The sequence below is a fragment of the Lithobates pipiens genome, unplaced genomic scaffold, assembly GCF_037356315.1.
Source record: "Lithobates pipiens isolate NorthernLeopardFrog02 unplaced genomic scaffold, aLitPip1_a1.2 Scaffold_19, whole genome shotgun sequence".
Taxonomy (NCBI): domain Eukaryota; kingdom Metazoa; phylum Chordata; class Amphibia; order Anura; family Ranidae; genus Lithobates; species Lithobates pipiens.
This window is the reverse complement of record NW_027507764.1, coordinates 158,463,049-158,475,497: the sequence shown is the minus strand read 5'-3', so window position 1 is coordinate 158,475,497 and position 12,449 is coordinate 158,463,049. Positions and strand designations below refer to the sequence as shown.

Here is a 12,449-nt window from a genome sequence, read left to right as displayed (position 1 = left end):
AATGAACCCCAACGTCTTTCCTCTGTTTTCTTTGGGAGCTCCAGATGTCGGATGCATCTCCTTGGACCTAAATCATAGCATGCATGCAAATTTTACAAAGTGTCTGAATTACTGGAATTTAGCTTTATGCTGACCATAGACTAAATAACTGGGTTGCGCACATTTCTTTGGATCTAGCATCAACTATGTAATGCAAGACCCTGTCTGATATGATCCTAACTGAACACATTTTTTTTTCCATTGCTATATTTATATTGGTTTGGTAACTCTCTTGTATAATGTTAGTGTATACCCAGCTAGAGACTAGAAAAATAATTCCCTTCACCTCCTGTTCCAGGTACATCCTGGATTTCCCATTACTTTCTTTCTTAACCACTTAAGCCCCATTTTCCAGCTAAAGGACCAAGCCCCTTTTTGCGATTCGGCACTGTGTCGCTTTAACTGACAATTGCACGGTCGTGCGACGTGGCTCCGATACAAAATTTACGTCCTTTTATTCCCACAAATAGAGCTTTCTTTTGGTGGTATTTGATCACCCCTGCAGTTTTTATTAAACAAAAAAAGAGTGACAATTTTGAAAAAAATGCATTATTTTTTACATTTTGCTATAATAAATATCCCCCAAAAATATATATATATATATATATATAAAAAATATTTTATCCTCAGTTTAGGATGATGCGTATTCTTCTACATATTTTTGGTAAAAAAAATTGCAATAAGCGTTTATTGATTGGTTTGCGCAAAAGTTATAGCATTTACAAAATTGGGGATAGTTTTATGGCATTTTTACCAATATTTTTTTTACTAGTAATGGCGGCGATCAGCGATTTTTATTGTGACTGCGACATTATGGCAGACACGTCGGACAATTTTGACACATTTTTGGGACCATTGCCATTAATACAGCAATCAATGCAATTAAAAATGCACTGATTACTGTAAAAATGTCACTGGCAGTGAAGGGGTTAACCACTAGGGGGGTTAAGTGTGTGTGTTTTTTAAACTGTAGGGGGCGTGGCTTGGCGTGTGACATCACTGATCGTCACTGATCGTCTTTCCCTATAATACAGGACCAGGCCGTGAGTGCTTGTGCCCAGCCGTGCCATTCTGCCGACGTACATCGGCGTGAGGTGGTGCTTAAGTGGTTAATGACAATGACCACCACGGCAATTAGAAAAGGTGAATTTTCTCAGCAGGGACACAATTAGCAATGCGAATTTGACACAGGTCCTAACTTTCCACGTTCTTTCCAAAACTAAAAGAAACTATTGGGTACATAGATTCACATACGCATAAATTGTAAATGAAAACAGGCATCCGCAATAAAATAAAAACATGCAGTCCAAATAGGCATTCATAAACATTATATATATTTTTAAATACTGCTGGTATAACTTGACCTCCATCCTTTCATTATAATCCCAGAGTCCCCTGTAGGGGAATGAGTATTTTATTAAGAGGTTGTGTACTGTAAGCCAATCACAGCTGTGGTTGCATTGTATAATGCTGTCAGTCTTATTTTAGGCACCAGAGGTTGGCTGGAGGTGCATAAGCAGCTTATGGAAGGAGCAAACAAGAAGACAAAATAACAAACAAACATTGTTACAACTTAAAATGATATCAACAGCTTGCATTGCATGTGATCAGTAGGCTGTAAAGAGTTTTAAAAGACAAAAAAACCAAGGCAGTGAAAATTGTAGTTACCATCAGTCTGTCACTGCTCTCACCTTAAAGCAGTACGAAACCTAAAAACAAAAATGTAATATATTGAAGTTTACCAATTCTTAGCCCTTGTACACACAGTCCGATGGATTTTGTCCGAAACTTGTGTTTGCATACACATGGTCGGACAAAGTTGTCAGAAAATCCGATCGTACGTAACATGATGACGTTATTTCATTACGACAGGACTACGTTCAGGCTAGTAGCCAATAGCTTTGGTCTAGGAATTTGATCTGAGCATGCGTGGCACTTTGTCTGATCAGAATTCTCTAAACACAATCGGACAAAGTCCGATCGGATCATGTTGTCGGAAAGTTTTATAGCCCAGCTCTAAAACTTTGTCCATCGGATATTCCGATGGAAACAGTCTGATGGAGCCCACACACAGTCGGATTATCCGACAACACGGTCCGATCGGACATTTTCCGTCGGAATGTCCGACCGTGTGTACAAGGGCTTAGACGTGGTGGCTGCATCTGTCCAGAGAAAGTTAGAGGGTTGAGACAAACAATTAAAAGTATAGCTAAAGGCGACTTTTTTTTTTTCTGGACAGTTGGACAGACAGGAGATGGATTAAAACATCTGTCAGTTTTTATTGCTGTGTGTGCCCCATTTACCCTCCCTATTTGTCCTGTTTACCATTATCATTGAAACTGAAAGTAAAAGAAAATCCCAAATTTTGGGATATTGAAATATTCCAATGGCGATACTAGTTCTGGCGACCTGTGGTCCCCAAGAGATTCCCTTAATTTTCAGAGATTTCCTCCCTCTTCCTGTTTGGCTATGAGACAGGAAGTGAAGGTAAATCTCCCCAATGGGACAAAGATGGCAAAAATAAACCTTACTGGTGTAATAACCTTCCCTTACTCTATCCAAAAATCCAAAATGAAAACAAAGTTTTGCCTATGGTTCTACTTTAATACTAACATGGGTGTAACAATTCATCACCATTCATATTTTATTCATGTACAGTATGTAAAACATTACGTAAGGAAAAAATCTGTTGCTGTAACTGCTTAAAAACTGTTATCTGGAGTTTATTTTTAATTTGTTAGTCAAGTCAATCTAAATCTGTTAATCGAACACACAACCTGTAGACTGACAATGCTGCTCTCCAAAAGTGTTTCTATTGTTCCTACTGTTATAGTGGAGAAACCCTAAAATAGGAAGTGCTTTGCTGGCCAGATCACCAGCTTAAAATAAAAGAAAAAGCCTAACAAAAAAATGTAACACAGCAACCATATTTAAGGATTGGTAAGCTGCAATATATCACATTTTTGTTTTCAGACATACTACTGCTTTTAGGAACCTTTGCAACCTCGAGAGGAACCTGGTTAAGAATGGCTGATGTAGACTGCCATTTACAAAAGGTAAAGAAAGTTGTTGTTTTTTGGGGGGAAAAAAATTCTTTAACAACAAAACATAAATCATTTAAAGATCCAAGATAAAATCATCAGTGCATTCTTTGAAACTTTTAATGGATTATGAATCAAAAGACAATGTACCGAATGCTGCAGGCACCAAAGCTCAAAAAATCTAAAGGCCCTTTGTAAATCAAAGGAAACGTAAACTCATTTGCTGGCAGAGCGGTTAGAAAAGTCACCTAATGTTCTGTTACAAACATCCACCTGATCTTTCATGTGAAACAGTCTTTTCATAACAATTGTGGAGAAAAAGAATATTAATATTTTTTTTATAAATATATAATATGTATAAAAGCTAAACAATCTGTAGCCACTGCGCCTAAGAGATGAAGCTGCTATTTAAAGATGGCAGATACAGCTTCCCTGCCCAGCTAATGAAACATACATCTTCTCTACATATAGCTTCAGCTATCTCCGATGCAGATGCAGGCTATAATGCACAGGTCACTGTGCAAGAATGCAGGTCTCTTTGTACATTTGCCAATGAGGTGCACTGGTTGCTGACCTGAACTCCATATGTTAGTAAAAGGGATTGTAAAGTTATTTTTTTACATTTTGTAAAATAACAAACATGTTATACTTACCTCCACTGTGCAGCTCGTTTTGCCCAGAGTGGCCCCCGAACCTGGTCTTCTGGGGTCCCTCGGCAGCTGTCTCTGCTTCCCTCTGCAAGTACTTCTCACATACATGCGAGCTCCCTTGCATGGTGAGAAGCACTTGTGGGCGCGCTCCCGTGATACAGCTGGTGGCTATAGCCGCTTGCTGTATCACTCGGCCCCGCCCCTGGCACATCATTGGATGTGATTGACAGCAGTGCGAGCCAATGGCTGCGCTGCTTTCAATCCATCCACTCTAGCCAATCAGCGGCCAGGCTGAGCGGCAAAGAGGACATCGGGGGCAAGCACAGGACTTTCGAGGGGTCAGGTAAGTAAAACAGGGGGCTGGGGGCGCCGGCACTGTCAGATGTTTTTTCACCTTAATGCATAGAATGCATTAAGGTGAAAAAATATTTACCTTTACAACCCCTTTAAGTCTGCAATTACTCTGGAGGTTAATAAAAATGGAGCATGTGCGGTGTATGGGAGAAACATTTTGTGGTTGATTTACTAAAGTGAAAAAGACTGCAGTTGTCCCAGAGCTTAGTAAATGAGGTAAGGCTTCACTTTTCAAAGAATACCCAATCACGTGCAAGTAAAATAAAAGATTGTTGCACATGATTGGATGATGGAAGTCAGTATATTTTCTGCTCTGGAACAAAGTGCACAGTCGTTTCCTCTTTAGTAAATCAACCCCTTTGCCTCATCAGTAACAGTAGATGGCTGTTGAATTTGTTCCAGCAATCTGAGCTTATTAATTGGTACTATATGTGGATCTGAGGAGCTGCACAGGGAAACATACTTATTGTACTTTGCTGTTCAACCCTTCACTTCTGTCCATCGCAGGGGCTTGTATATGATATCACCTGGGATAGAAGAGAGGAGGGCTGGTGGGGATTATTGCACCAGAAAAGGTATGTAACAGCAGCTTCCCTGCACCGCTCTGAATGTGGAGAAAAATAAACAGTTCTACAGGAGGTTCTGCCTAGGTGACCCCTCCGTGCTCTGACCTGGTGACCCCCTCCATCCATGCTCTGACCTGGTGAACCTCCAGCATTCTGTTTTGATGACCCCTTGTGCTCTGCCCTGGTGACCCCCCTGTGCTCTGCTCTGGTGACCCCCCTGTGCTCTGTCCTGGTGACCCCCATGTGCTCTGTCCTGGTGACCCCCCTACACTCTGCCCTAATGATCCCCCTGTGCTCTACCCTGGTAACCCCCCTGTGCTCTGTCCTGGTGACCCCCCTGTGCTCTGTACTGGTGACCCCCCTACACTCTGCCCTAACGATCCCCCTGTGCTCTACCCTGGTAACCCCCCTGTGCTCTGTACTGGTGACCCCCCTGTGCTCTACCCTGGTGACCCCCCTGTGCTCTGTACTGGTGATCCCCCTGTGCTCTGTACTGGTGATCCCCCTGTGCTCTACCCTGGTGACCCCCCCTTGTGCTCTACCCTGGTGACCCCCCTGTGCTCTGTCCTGGTGAAGATAACATTTGTATGTGCTTATCTTCAGTTGGACCCAGAATTGTGAATCTGTGCAGAAAAAAGCAGGCCCAAGTTTCACATGAAAAAGTATAATATAGCATTTATTCTATTATTTATTGCTATTTCTTAAAAAAGCAGTGTTATATCAACAGCTCACTTATCACACTGATGTTGCACGAGCTATAGATCTGAAAACAATTTCAATGGTTCCCTGAGATCTCAAACTTTTTTCAAAAGTGCTGGTGGGGGACCCTTGAAGAGGAGGCTCAGGCTGCTCTGTGCAAAAACTTCTCATTTATGACATGTTTTTTATCTAAAAAAAAATCAAGGGTTTACAATCCCTTTTGCGCCTAAAAACATTTAAAAAAAAACAGCAAAAATGCTAATAAAAACATAAAGCATTAGTAAATGCTTTTTGCTGATGTTTTAGTTATACTTTAAAAAGGCCTATAAAATAATATAGAGACAGGCAGAAACTTTTTTCAACAATTTTCTCTTTTCTCAAAACCCCCCCCCCCCAAAACATGCACCACAATATATTATTTTTCATATAACATAATTAACAGTTTCTGTCCCACCTTAAGTAATCTGCTTTTCTCAATCCTGGATTTGTTTATTTCATATTTAACAGTTCACGTTTTTAACATTAGGTCTTGCTTTGACAGCTAAATATTCACATCTATGAAAATAGGAAAAAAAGTTTTGATCAAAAAGTGTTTTTATGTAAATATTGACCTAGCAATATTGGATATCAAATATAATTCACCATGTAATAATGTGAAACTGGAACATAGAAATTTGATCAATTTGATATTCATGATTCCCAACAATCCTGATTTTGAAGAACAGAGCTGACTTTCAGTGCCCCACTAGGATAGAAATTTTGAAAAGTGGGTGATCGGAATAAGTGAATGAGAAAGGAAAAGAAATGACAGACTGAGCATGGCATGTAGAAATGTTACCATTTATTTACAGTATACACTTTTCAAATACAGTAAAACCTTGAATGACTGACTTGGTCTGACGTGACTTGGTCTGAGAGTGTTTTGCAAGACAAGCAAACATTTTTTATAAACTGTGACTTGATAAACAAGTGATGTCTTGCTATACAGTGCCTTGAAAAAGTATGCATACCCCTTGAAATTTTCCAAATTTTGTCTCGTTACAACTAAAAATGTAAATGCATTTTATTGGGATTTATTGTGATCAACATAAAGTGGCACATAATTGTGAAGTGGAAGGAAAATGATAAATGGTTTTACATTTGTTTTACAAATAATTATCTGAAAAGTTTGGCGTGCATTTGTATTCAGCCCCCTTTACTCTGATACCCCCTAACTAAAATCTAGTGTAACCAATTGCCTTCAGAAGTCACCTAATTAGTAAATAGAGTCCATCTGTGTGTAATTTAATCTCAGTATAAATGCAGCTGTTTTGTGAATCCCTCAGAGGTTTGTTAGAGAACCTTATTGATCAAACAGCCTCATGGAGGCCAAGGAACACATCAGGTCAGGAATAAAGTTGTGAAAAAGTTTAAAGCAGGATTATGTTATAAAAAATATCCCAAGCTTTGAACATCTCATGGAGCACTGTTTAATCCATAATCAGAAAATGGAAAGAGTATGTCACAACTGCAAACCTACCAAGACATGTCCATTCATCTAAACTGACAGGCCAGGCAAGGAGAGTATTGACCAGAGAAGCAGCCAAGATGCCCCTGGTAACTCTGGAGGAGCTGCAGAGATCCACAGCTCAGGTGGGGAAATCTGTCCAAAGGACAACTATTAGTCGCACCCTCCAAAAATCTGGCCTTTATGGAAGAGTAGCAAGAAGAAAGCCAATGTTGAAAGAAAGTCATAGGAAGTCCCGTTTGCAGTTTGCGAGAAGCCATGTGGGGGATGCAGCAAACATGTGGAAGAAGGCCAATACACATCCGCCTGGAAGAAAATCACCTGGCTTTTAGGAAAAAACTCAAGACCTTCCTCTTTTAGCAGATGATCAAAGCTCGCCACAGCGCCTAGAGGTGATTCAGTTCGCATTGTGCGCTATACAAGTATTTCATTCATTCATTCATTCAAGGTGCTCTGGTCAGAATTTTACTTTTTTGGCCTAAAAGCAAAATGCTATGTGTGGTGGAAAAGGATCAGTGTACATCACCATGCCCACTGTAAAACATGGTGGTGGCAGCATCATGTTGTGATGATGTGTTTCTTCAGCAGGGACAGGGAGGCTGGACAGAGTTGACGGAAAGATGGATAGAGCCAAATAAAGGGCAATCTTGGATGAAAACCTGATATAGTCTGCAAAAGACTTGAGACTGAGGAGAAGTTCACCTTCCAGAAGGACAACGACCCTAAACATACAGCCAGAGCTACAATGGAATGGTTTAGATCAAAGCATATTCATGTGTTAGAATCGCCCAGTCAAAGTCCAGTTCTAGTTGACATTTTTCCAATTTGTAGCAAATTTGTTTGGCAAGTCTCTAGCAAGTGCAACTTTGCAGTGGTGAGTTTACAGCAACTGCTCTGCAAGTCACAGCGACCCCTGTGGTGGGATGACTATTGCACAACATAAAGCAAAGAAAGCTGATCTGGAGTCATGCACTGCGGACTTGCTGCAAATGTGCAACAAACCTATGAAGCCTGGCAAGTCTAGCAATAGCTTAGCAAGTCATTTTTAAACTTGCAGCTCAATTGCTTGCTATCTGTGCAGGAGGAGGTATTATGGTGGTGGGTGCCTTATATCTGCTTTCAATGGCCCTGGTATCTGAAATTACAATTCCCATCATGCAACAGAATGTGGATGGGAATGTGGACAGGATGTGGGCAGGACTGAGTGGGGGATATGTTCTCATTGTATTGTATGGCTTGTGTAAGTTCTCAGCAAAGTCTTTGATGTAGAGTGGGGTAGCAGACAAATAAATGCCAGTCACTTTAAAATGCATAAAGACTTTATTAACCACCTCAACTCATAGGAGGGAAGAATTATGAAAAAAAAAAACTACCACACTATATATTTTTTATATTTATAGATAATTATGTTATGACATCAGGGGCTGAGCAATTAAAGGATCAGATGGCCATTTGTTATAATGATGACAATATTTAGTTTTGGATAGGGGGCGGGGAGAGTTAAAACCCCCTGTTAGTTTATTTATTTATTTCTTGATTCCTGTGCCCCATTGGGGACATTTTTCTTCCCTTCTTGTCTCCCTTAATTCCCTTTTTAATAGTTTTCACTGAAATGGGTGACATTACTGTAAAAAAATTATATTCACTAAAAAACCACAAAGGCGAGATCTTGGGAGTGATAACACTAGCTCCGTTCACATCTAGGTGTCCTGGATGACGGGCAGAATTGCCATGATCCTGCCCGTGATCACCATCACTTCCAATGGCATCCTGATCGCACAGCGATTTTGGTGCGATTATCACCTGATGAATAGTGGTAAAATCGTGCAAACAGAATTATGGGTAGCCTGTCACCCCAAAAGAAGTTCTGTTTGTGTGATTCTGGCAATTCTTGCCCACGATCCAGGATGCCTAGATGTGAAGGGAGCATGGTGCTTGAACCGGTATATCAGGGGAGGGGTATCCAACAACAATTATCTAAAAAAAGGATATAGCACTTGCTATAGGCTACCAAGACAATTTATTAATTATTATGGACATAAAAAATATAAAACTTCCAGAAAAAAAGCCTGTAGAATCCCCCCTCCCCTCAAAGATACCCCCACCCCACTCCTCTATCCCAAGACCTACCCCAGCCCTACTAACCTTTGAGGAAGCCTCGACCAGTGGCAGGGGTAAAACGCATCAGTGGAAGTAGACATGCCGCCCCACAACAGTTCTCTGTCCCGCTGTCATGCTGGAGTGCACGCCGGTATGATCTGCCTATGGAGCACGGCCAAGCTGCCTTAGACACTGCTCACCTAGTTAAATGCATGTACAAAGCTGTAAAACAGCCTACGCATTTCGGACATTAGTAAGTGAGTAAGCCATGACTTAGAACTAACGGGCGAAACAGGTAGGCTGTTTTAAAGCTTTGTACATGCATTTAATAAAGAAATACTATTTTGGATGTCATTCTGAGTGCCGGCCATCCCTTTCTTTTATTCAAGTTTTCTTGGTAGCCTATAGCAGGTGCTATATCCTTTGTGTTTTTTTTTTTTTTTTTAGATGATTGTTGTTGGATACACCTCCTCTGTATACGGGTTCAGGCACCATTAGTGTTACCACTCACAGGACCTTGCCTTTGTGTTTTTTTTTTTTTGTGAATATCATTTTTTTCAGTAATGTCACCTGTTGGTAGCCTATAGCATGTGCTACAGTATATCCTTTGTGGTATTTTTTTAAAGTTTCTTTTCATCCCTTGTTCCAGTGGGAGCTGTACAATTTTGGATTTCCAATCATATTCTGTACAATGGTTAGCAGGATGGTTCAAAAGGGTGTTTCTCCCCAGTAGGGTCACATACAGCAAAAAAATATTTTACAGATGCTGCAATTCTTCCCCACTTCATATAAAACAAAATAAAAAGAGCACTTTAACCACTTGCTGCTCTCGTTCTGGGTGGACGTCATTTGATGACCTCCCAGAGCAACCACTCTCACGCGCCTCGAGGGCATGCAGCACGGTGATCGCGGCCACGCCATATTGCTAGGACACGGCGAGGCCCTGATCTGTGTAAAGAGCCATGGCCCGTGGCTCTGTAACCATGTGATCGGCTGTGTCCAATCACAGCCAGTCACAAGTAAACATGGAGATGCTGGTAATCGGTGATCCTCGCCTCACATTGACAGAATGTGAGGAGAGGAGAGCTGATCAGCGGCATCTCCTCACAGAGGACATCTAGGGATGTAATCAGGGCACTGATCATCAGTGCCCTGATTACAATTAAGTGTCCATAAGTGCCAGCAATGCCACTGCCAGCAATCAGTGCCAACCAGTGCCCACAATTGGGACCAATCTGTGCCCAGCAATTAGTGCCCACAAGTGCCAGCAATCAGTGGCCATTAGTGATGCCAGTCATCACTAGCTATCAGTGGTGCCCATCAATGCCCATCATGATGCCCATCAATGCTCATCACTGCAGCCCATCAATGCCACACATCAGTGCCACCTATCCATGCTGCCTATCCATGCCTACCAGTACTGCCTAGCTGTGCCCCCCAGTGCCGCCTATCTGTGCCCAGTACCCACCAGTGCCACCCATCAGTGCCGCCTATCATTGCTCATCAGTGCCACATATCAGTGCCCATAAGTGCGGCATATTCACGCCTCCTCATCAGTGCCACCCAATCAGTGCCCATAAGTGCCACCTCATCAGTGCCCATCAGTGCAGTCTATCAGTGCCCATCAGTCCTGCCTCATCAGCGCCCATCAGTGAAGGAGAAAAAGTACTTATTTACAAAAAAAACGGAAATTTCAAAATTTTTGGTCTTTTTTTAGGAAAAAATAAAAAATCCAGGAGTGATTAAATACCACCAAAAGAAAGCTCTATTTGTGTAAAGAAAATGATAACAATTTCACATGGTTACACTGTAGCATGACCATGCAATTGTCATTCAAAGTGTGACAGCGCTGAGAGCTGAGAAATGGCTTGGACAGGAAGGGAGTGTAAGTGCCCTGTATTGAGGTGGTTAAGTAGATGGGAACAAGTGAAATGATTATGGAAAAACTCAAACCCAGTCCTGCTAGGTCTGCATTTTACATATTTTTGTCTGGTGGGGGAGCCCAGACACATTGCACATTGAAGCAAAACCCAAAAACAAATGGACATGGGCTATACCCCTCTGCGATACTTAATCTAAAAAATGCTGACAGCTCCCAAAAAACACCAATGTCTTCAGTCTTCATAAAATACAAAAATTCATACACATAAAAGACATTTTTTTTTCAGTTGGGAGCTGTCGGCATTTTTAAGTTTAAATATCTCTCTTTTTTTAATACTTTTATAGATATTACACTAATAAAGCAGAGGAGGGGTAGAGCCAATATCCATTTGTTTTGGGGTTTTGAAATGACCCACTTTATTTTTTATTTTTCATTTCATGGTTACTTGATTGACAAAATATCTTGCAGTAGTTCCCAAGTATGTTTTTACAGCCCTACTACTACATGAACATGATCTATAATTAGTAAAAAAGGAGAAATACAAAATTACAATGGTCCCAATGGTAGACCTGGAATTTTATCCCGGAGCGTTGCTTACATAAAATTTTGGAGAGATAAAGTAAATGGGTGGATGACAGTTAGAAACTTGAATCAATTAAACCTGGACTGCTCTGTTAGCAATTACCTTATCCTATAAAATTGTTTGGTTCTTAAGCTTAGCTTTTCACTAAATGTGATGGACCACGTTTCTGACCAACAGCAAGGCACAAGAGGTGAGAGGGGACTAAGAGCCACCTCAAAGTTGATATCTGCATATTAAAACAAATTTGGTTTGGGTCTCCAAGGGCACACTGAAGACAATCATGGTATGTGGGTGCCCGGTCTTTATGGGTCATTATGGAGTGGGCAATACTTTTTTTGATAGTGTAAGCAATTCATATTTTAGGATGGAAATAATGGTGGTAAACACCAGACACAATCAAAGTAACTGCGGAGATAGACATTGGTGTTCAAAAATGCATGGAAATGCATCCCTCAGCACATCCATTTCCATTGATGCATTCACCGTGCTCATGCTCCAAAAGAATAACACCTCCATTCCTCCAAGGAGAAGACAGAGCCCTGCTAAGAAAGTACAGAGATATGCAGTGGTTTACCAATTGTCTGAATGAGCTCTAACATACAGGAAGGCAAAAAGCATTAAATAAATGTTACAGCGGGGCATGTGGGTGGCATGCAGGGTTGGTTTACCCAGGGCTCAAAATTTTATGTACTGAGCTACTAGCTAGGGCTTAAGAGTTCCTCACCATCAGTTATCCCACCCAACCCCTGCCCTGCCACTAATTCCATCTCTAAACACTCCATCATAAATTATCTCACACTGTTAACAACTTTAAAGCTACTTTCACACTGGGACCACCCGAGCGTTAGCGCTAACGTAACGCTCTTTTTAGCAGTGCTTCAGCGCTGTTTAAGCTGGTTAAAAGCGCTCATGTTGCGGCGCTTCTGAAGCATTTTTCTGGCATTTCAGAAGTGCTGCCCTTTAATTATAAAGAGAAGGCGTTTTGGGAGTGCTGTATACAGCGCTCCGAAACCGTCCCAAAGATGCTG

General features: G+C 41.2%; 1 protein-coding gene across 4 annotated transcripts in view; it reads right to left on the bottom strand.

Annotated features, from left to right (window-relative positions):
- RARB (retinoic acid receptor beta) overlaps positions 1-12,449 on the bottom strand; it is a 1,106,099-nt gene that overhangs the window by 727,051 nt on the left and 366,599 nt on the right. For all 4 annotated transcript variants that reach the window (XM_077491425.1, XM_077491424.1, XM_077491427.1 and 1 more), the window contains exon 3: positions 5,804-5,904. The gene's annotated coding sequence lies outside the window, so the exon portion shown is untranslated. The remainder of the gene's footprint in view (positions 1-5,803; positions 5,905-12,449) is intronic.